The sequence below is a fragment of the Plecotus auritus genome (genome assembly GCF_963455305.1).
Source record: "Plecotus auritus genome assembly, chromosome: 3".
Classification (NCBI taxonomy): Eukaryota; Metazoa; Chordata; class Mammalia; order Chiroptera; family Vespertilionidae; genus Plecotus; species Plecotus auritus.
Window position 1 is genome coordinate 51,308,894 of NC_137772.1, and position 8,805 is coordinate 51,317,698.

The 8,805-nt window shown below is 39.8% G+C and overlaps 1 pseudogene across 1 annotated transcript; it reads left to right on the top strand.

Annotated features, from left to right (window-relative positions):
• The first annotated feature begins 2,716 nt into the window (after positions 1 to 2,716).
• Positions 2,717 to 5,574, top strand: LOC308244033 (smad nuclear-interacting protein 1-like; annotated as a pseudogene). The gene is made up of 3 exons: positions 2,717 to 3,149; positions 3,396 to 3,871; positions 5,536 to 5,574. The product of its transcript is annotated as a smad nuclear-interacting protein 1-like (transcript).
• Positions 5,575 to 8,805: the final 3,231 nt, after the last annotated feature.

Consider the following 8,805-nt stretch of genomic DNA (forward strand, 5'->3'; position numbering starts at 1 on the left):
AGAGGGATAGAGAGCCAGAAACATCGATGAGAGAGAAACATCGATCAGCTGCCTCCTGCACACCCCCCACTGGGGATGCGCCCGCAACCAAGGTACATGCCCTTGACCGGAATCTAACCCGGGACCCCTCAGTCCACAGGCCGACGCTCTATCCACTGAGCCAAACCGGTTTCGGCCATTTCTATGTATTTTTATATGCTAACAGAGAGAAATTGGGTGGCAGGGGGAAGGAATCAGGGAAATTGTGTTTGTTTCTTTTATTTTTTTTAATGTTTATACTAAAGAGTCAAAAGATAAAAATAATGTGTTATTCCTTTCATTGTGGGTAAGATGTACAATTGTGTAATCTAGCAACAATAGAATAAGAGGCAGTATTTTATAACCAGATAGGTGGACAAGTGAGCAGATTCAATGCAAGCATTCAGTTACTGTACATTCAACATTAATTAATTATTGTTTTTGTTATTTTAAGCTCTGGAACTATGCGTACAAAAAAAGATTTTTTTCAAGGATAAGTCAATGAGCAGAAGCACAGTTAAGCTAGTAACTGCAATGCAACACAGGAAATGTCACAATGAAAGAATATAAGGGAAAGCTTTAATTGTATAAGTTAGTAATTAAAGATTCTGCCTAGGAGAATCAAGATAGGCATAACTGCAAAAATTCCACCTTAGTGCAATAAAATATTTTAAAGAATTAGCATGATCTCACTGGAGACATTAGTTGGCTCTTCAATTTCAATATATATTTACCAATGAATATATAAAATCTAATTTTGCATATCCTATATAATAAAGAGGTAATATGCAAATTGACCATCACTCCAACACACAAGATGGCTGCCCCCATGTGGTCAAAGATGGCCGCCCCCATGTGGACACAAGATGGCTGCCACAAGATGGCTGACAGGGGAGGGCAGTTGTGGGTGATCAGGCCTGCAGGAAAGGGCATTTGGGAGGGACAAGGACTGCAGGGGAGGGCAGTTGGGGGCGACCAGGCTGGCAAGAGAGGGCAGTTAGGGGTGACTGGGCCATCAGAGGAGTGGTTAGGGGGTGATCAGGCTGGCAGGCAGAAGCAGTTAAGGGCAATCAGGCAGGCAGGCAGGCGAGAGTTTGAGAGCCATCAGTCCTGGATTGTGAGAGGGATCCCAGATTGGAGAGGGTGCATGCTGGGCTGAGGGATACACACCCCTTCCCCCCCGCCCCAATGCATGAATTTTGTGCACCGGGCCTCTAGTTTAGAGATAAAAATACACAGAATAATTTTAAAATTAGCATTCTTTTTTGATTAGTTGAGTGATTGGGTACCAATTTATGACATGTTTCTGTTGTATTTGAAAACTTGACCTCACTTTATATCTGCTATACAATTTTCAGAATAATATAATCTAAAAATTTACATACTCATGCTAACACACTATAGGAGAAGAAAAGTTTTCCTTCACTCTCTAGATTCCCTGGCTGGGTATAAAACTTTAATAAACAGAAACCTCATTGTAAATGGAGTTGCAAGGCTAGACTAGAGAGCTCCCACACAATGCGCACTCTTGACTCCAACAGGAAGAGTCCTACCTTGCATCTTTGACAGGAAGTGATACTGTTATACTACCTCAGCAGGACAAAGTAAAGCTCACCCAATGGGAAACTGTCATAACTCAGTCAATGAAAAGTCAGAACATTCCAAACTTTTAGTTTCTTGCCAATATCCATAAAAAAAGAGTATCTCTTCTTTGTTTCTCTCCACATGGCATTTTTGCTATTAGACCACATGTCCTGAACTGCAGTTCTTTGTTGTTTCCAAAAAAAGCCCATTTTGCTGGAGAAAAGTGAAATAAGCCAGTCAGAGAAAGACATGTACCATATGATTTCACTCATATGTAGAATCCAAAAAACAGATGAACTAACAAGCAAAATGATAGACTCTATAGATAGAGAGCAGCTGACAGCTCATGGGGGGTGGGATGGGGAGCGAACGACCTGGAAGGATTGAGCAAAAACGAAAAAAAAAAAGAGTAAGAACTCATGGACATGGACAACAGTGTGGTGAGAGGGTATAGGGGGATAAATGGTGGTGGAAAAAAATAATAAAGTCAACATTATTTATACGTATTATGTATAATATTGTGTAATCCACAATATTCTAGAGACCTTTAAAATATGTATATTTGAAAAAAAAGATTAAGTATCTTGTCGATGTCATGCAAACAGAAAGTGGAAAGTTGGGATGTGAATTTTTCTAACTCTAGACTTAATTGTGTTTCCTTGATGTCTTCCAAAGCATCATTTTCCTTGCTTGAAATTGTATATGTAATTAGTGATAATAATTGCAACGACAAATAATTTATATTTTTGGTAAATCCTAACTAATGACTTCTCTTTTTTCATTGGAACTCTATATGGGAATGTCACTGTGGGGGAGGGGTTTGGAGAGCTGTTGATGAGGGGAAAAATGAATCAAGGATGACATGTAGGTTTTTAGCTTGAGGAGCAGGTTGGATGGTGGTGACACTTCCTGAGATGGCAAAGACCAAGAGAGGAAACGTTTTGAGGGTTGAGAATCAAGAGTTAGGTTATCTAAGTGAGAGAAGGTTTGGTAGGCAGTTATGTTTGTGGGTCTGAAACTCAGGGGAGACTATAGGCTAAGAAGGTGAAGCTCCTGACTCCTACAGTGTGAAACGCAGAGGCCTTCACAAATGTGATGTTTGTGTGGTGGGTCCCCAGCCAAAAAGAAAAAGTCCTCAGGGAGAAGATGCACGTCTCCTCGGGGTGACAAAAACCGAAGCCCTCACCACTCCATGGTCAAAGTGAAGCAAGAGCACGAGGATCATCTGTCCCGGGGAGAATGGGAGGACTGGCAGCACTGGGAAGCATCAGGCAGGAACACGGGCCAGCTAGGAACACTGACAGAGACAGGCACAGGGGCTCCCGTCAGAGGAGAAGCTCTAATGAGAGCCCTGGGAGCGGGCAGACTCAGGGACCTGATGGAGACCTTCAGAACCTGCAGGCTCAGGAAGCAGAGCGGGAGCTTTATAATGCCCCATGGTGGGGGGGGGGGGGGGGAGGAATCGCCAAAGGAATGAAGTCAGTACCAGCGGTAATGAGTCCCAGGAGTTGGTTTCTCCACCTGGTGGCAACAACAAAAACAAAGAGGTGCTGCCCTAACCAGTTTGGCTCAGTGGATAGAGCGTCGGCCTGCGGACTCAAGGGTCCCAGGTTCGATTCCGGTCAAGGGCATGTACCTTGGTTGCGGGCACATCCCTGGTGGGGGGTGTGCAGGAGGCAGCTGATTGATGTTTCTCTCTCATCAATGTTTCTGACTCTCTCTCTCTCTCTCCCTTCCTCTCTGTAAAAAATCAATAAAATATATTAAAAAAAAACACACAAACAAACAAAGAGGTGCCTTTTAAGGAGGAGCCAAGCTTCGAACTTTCTGGGGGCATTTCTTGAGGACACTACCTTCTGAGGTGTAGTCATTAAATATAGCGACTCCCCGAAGCACTTATCCCTATAAAATGGTGGCGTCTCTACCCCTTTAAAAATTAAGAGGTGCTTCCCATCATGCACATCCATGGACAAAGCGCTTAACTCCTGGGACCGCACGGCCCTATCGCAGACGTTCCAGTCCATCATCCCTCTGGTTCAAACCAGCATGCGATCCTGCAGTAGAGGCTTGTGGAATACACCTGTGCTGACCCGTCAGGTGGCCGCAGGGTGAAGCCCTACATCATTGGCCTTGGCTCAATGGAATGTTCTTGAATAACAAGCACATTGAACCAAAGAGATACTATGAACTGAAGGAAAAATATGTACTTAAATTTGGGTTCAGCAGCAGAGAGTATGTTCTGTTTCATGAGTCCTCTGACATCTCTGAAGTAGAGAGCCAAAGGAGGAGGAGGGGGAGGGGGAGGGAGAGGGGGAGGGGGAGGGGAGGGGAGGGGAGGGGAGGGGAGGGGAGGGCAGGGGATGGGGAGGAGGTATCTGAAACCTAACAAACTAACCAACAACCCAAAGTCTTGAGAGACCTTTCCTTCCTGCCAAAGGTTTTGTGATTGACACAAGAGCACCCTGGGGCTCTTTGTAATGTCTCTTATTGCTTTAAGTCTTTCCTGGGTTGCTGACCAGCTTATGTTATAATTTAAGAAAACTGACTTGTGTTTGTTTGAACTTTTTTCTGTGGCACATCTGCCTCTTGCCTGTGGGCAAATGTTTTCAGAGCAGCCGTACCAACACATCGTGTTCTAGAAGCATTGTGGCTTTAGTTGGTGCTATCAGAACTGCTGCCTAGAAAACTATAAACCCTTGTCTAAAGGGGAATTGTGGCTTATTCTCTTTATTTATAGGCTTTGTGGACTGGATTTGTTTTGTTTTTGTTTCTGGGGCAAATCCCTTAACAGAGAATCTTTCTAAGCTTTGGTTATCATGAAAACAGCCTCCTGTATATATCAAAGCTTTGACCTGGTTGAGCTCTTGAGTCACAGAATTTGATTTTGTACTTCTTTTTTGGGGAGTGGGAATTTACCACATGATCTCATTATTGACTGTTGGAATTAAACAGATGCTGCATGGAGCCTGCTTAAGCATTTGACTGTACAGGAAGATCATGACTGCTGCCAGTGAGGGCTGATTTAATGTCAGGAGAGGCTGAGATGCAACTAGGACCTCTTTCCTGTGAGAGAATTCCGATTTCTCCATGCAACATGTACATAACAGCTTTGATCATCTTATCTGTTCTTCAACTTTGCATTTTTATTCAAATGCTACCTCTTTCTCTTTTGAGAAACACTTTTATGTGGCAGGGTCCTTGCTTTCTTCTTAACAACATGTGTATATGTCTAAAGAAGGGTGTGTCGTTTACATGTTTCATCTTTTTAAAAACATTTAGAGAAGTTGTATTTACCTTCCCAAGACTGAAAAGTATGGGAATTGCCCAATTTCTTAATTTTCCACTACAGGAATCTTAGTAAGTAGATAATTCATAACTACTTACATATATATAGTGTGTGTATATATCTAATTGTGTGTGAAAGAACTGCATGCTGATTTTCATAGGAGAATGTTTTGTGATGTAAATGTAATGCTACATTACAGGCAAAGCCTCCCTGCATTTGAAGAACAGGTTTTCATTTATATTTATTTTGGGGATAAAAAATAAAATTTATAAATATAGCCCCCCCCCCCAAAAAAAATAACTGTGTATGGTTAAAAAATAATCAAATCCATATATAAAAAATATTTTACATATAAACCAATTCCTAGATAAAATTAAGTGGTGCTAGGTCAATGCAATTAGTGCTGATTAAAAAGAACAGCATTTTTAACTTTTCTGTCTGGCTTATATTCTCAAGATCCATCCATGCTCTTACAAAAGATGGCATTTCTTTTTTTTCATGGCTGAGTAGTATTCCATTGTATACATGGACCTCATCTTGCTTATCCAATTATTTATCAAAGGACACTTCAGTTTTTTTCCATGTCTATGCTGCAAAGAACCTGGGGTACATATGTTTTTGCAAATAAATGTTTTCAAATTTTTCAGGTAGATACTCAGAAGAAGAGTTACTATGTCCTACGGTGACTCTATTCTTACATTTTTGAGGAGCCTCCACACTGTTTTCCATAGTGCTGCACCAGTTTACTTTCCTGCCAGCAGTGAATGAGAGTTCCTTTATCTCTAAAACCTCTGCAACATTTGTTATTACTTGTCTGGTTGCTGATAGCCATTTTAACAGGTGTGAGGTGGTATCTCATTGCAGTTTTGATTTGCATTTCTCTAACAGCTGGTAAAGCTGAGCATCTTTTCATATATCTGTTGGCCATTTATATGTATTCTTGGGAGAAGTATCTGTTTTGGTATTGTTTTTGTATAATTAGAGTGTTTGGTGTTGAATTGCATGAGTTCTTATGATTTCGCTCATATATGGCATATAAAACTGAAGGTAACAAATGAACAAACAAGAAAACAAACAAAAACTCATAGACACAGAGGAGTATTGTGCTAACCAGAGGGAAGGAGGGTGGCAGGAGGTGGGAGAGGGTAAAAAAGGAGACTTGACTAGGGGTAATGAACATACAGTACAATGTACAGGTGATTTTTGCATAATTGTACCCATGAAACCTGTACACTATTCTTAACCAATGTCATCCCAATAAATTCAATAAAAATTTTTAAAAAGCATTTTTACTTAAAATGTAGAGTGAATTAAGCAAAAGTAAACAAAAATAACCTGACACATGAAGAAAAGAAAGAAAAAAACTACAATTAAGAAAACTGGAAAGATATTTTATTATGTAAGAAGTATACAGTTTACTATAACAATGTAATTTAGACCATGATACCAATTTTGATCCAAAATCATTAGCTAGTTTCCCAGAAAAGTTAGCTGAAAAGTTTGAAAAGCAGATTTGTGACCGATATTTAACTTAGATGAAGTGAGGAATAAATGCTCAAGGAGAGGAAGAATCTTTCTCTCCCATAGTATTTACCATTTAAAGACATTGTATCCAAAGAATCCTGAAAAACCAATCAGAAAGAATATATACACCCCTATATTCATAGGAGCACTATTTTCAATAGCTAAGATCTGGAAACAGCCCAAGTGTCCATCAATAGATGAGTGGATAAAAAGATGTGGTACATGTATACCATGGGATACTGCACAGCAGTAAAAAAGAGAGATCTCTTACCCATTTGAGACAGGTTGGAGGTCCTAGAGAGTATTATGCTAAGTGAAATAAACCAGTCAGAGAAGGACAAGTGTCACATCATCTCACTCATATGTGGAATCTAATGAACAAAATAAACTGAAGAACAAAATAGATCCAGAGACATAGAAGACATAGAACAGACTGATGAATATCAAAGGAAAAGGGAGAGAGGGGGAGAGAAGAGATTAACTTAATAATTTATCTAGATACATGCATAACCCATGGACATAAACAATAGTGAGGTGAAGGCCTGGAAGGGGAATAGGTGCCACATGGAGGGGATCAATGGGGAAAGGGGGACATCTGTATTATTTTCATCAATAAAGAGAAATTTTAAAAAATAAAGACATTCAGAAGCATTTTTAACACATTTTACATTGTCAGATAATCCAAATTTTGAATTTTTTAACATGTTTTAGAAAAAAATCAAGAATGTCAATTTTTAAGAAATACTAACAGGAAAAAAAATTATAATGTCAGACTCTTTAGACTTGTACTTTAAAATATCTTCTGCAGAGAATTCACCCAATATAAACTTTCATGGTGCATTGTTTATATTCTGTTTAGACATGCTGAATATTTGTTTTAAAATTATCTATTTAGGTTTACTTTTTTTTACATGATGTTTATGAACAAAACTTGGTCTTTGAAGTACAGAATGCATTTATAGAATTGAAAGCCTGGTTTATGATGTATTTTTATTGGTTCAATAATATTCATTATTAAAAACTAAGACAAAAGGAGCAGTTCATATATAAGCGTAAGGACCGTTACGACCAAATGACCAGAAAGACTGGTCAACCAGTCGCTATGATGCACACTGACCACCAGGGGGCAGACGCTCAACACAGAAGCTGCTCCCTGGTGGTCAGTGCACTCCCACACCCAACCTCCCATGGCCCGCCAACCTCCCGTAGTCCCTCCCCACAGCTGGCTGAGGTCCCTCCCCTCAGCTGACCCCTCCACCCTGGCCAGCAGGCAAACTCCCATGGTCCCTTCCACACCCCCCCTACACTGGCTGCAGGGCCCATCAAGGGACCCCACCTGTGCACGAATTCATGCAAAGGGCCTCTAGTATTATAATAAAAAGTAATATTTTCAGTAACAAGCATTCTATACACATAAACTTAATATCAAAATTTATTTTGAAAAGTTGTAAAAGGCAGGAATCAGAAATATTTAAGCAAAAAAGTTAGCCAATTTTAGAAATAATTTTAAAAAGCAAGCATTTATATTGCTACATAACAACTAAAAAAATTCAAAGCAAAGAAACTTTTCAAATAAGCATTCTTATATACATAGCTAAAAGTTTATATTCTAGCATTTCAGCCATTCACGTGTAAAATAATTTTCTTAAAGTACTTCAAATATTAAAAATAGATGAATATATTTAACAAAATAAGGATTCTCTATTTATAATTCCCCCCCTTCCTTTGAGGTGGGTGTTGTAGGACTACAAAAGTGTTTTTCAGTTCAGCTTGAATAGCATGCATTGAAATGAGCAGATCTGAATTAATAAGGTCATGAGGTCTAAGTAAAATACAAGTTTTTCTATGAATTTAAAACTGTATATGTAAATTTTTTCCTCTTAACACACATTTGCTGGCATAGGCTTGTAAAATCTAGATGATTTTTTTTAACAGACCTTATTTTTTAGAGCAGTTTTAGGTTCACAGAAAAATTGAGTTTAAGTTACAAAGGTTTTTCCTATGCCCCTGTTACCCACTTTTCCCACCCAGCCTGCCCTACTGTCAATGTCCTACACCAGAGTGGAACATTTGTTTAAACTGATGAATCTACGTTGATGTGTCATTATCATACAAAGTCTATAGTTTACGTTAAAGTTCACTCTGGGTGTGGTACATTCTATGGGTTTTGGCAAAAGTATAATCACATGTATCCACCATTATAGCATTACTAGAGGCCTGGTGCACGAAATTCATTGCTTGGGATGGGGGTGTGTCCCTCAGCCCAGCCTGCACACTCTACATCTGGGACCCCTCAAGGGATGTCCAACTGCCCATTTAGGCCTGATCCAGGTAGGATTGGGCCTAAACGGGCAGTCGGACATCCCTCTCACAATCCAGGACTGATGGTTCCT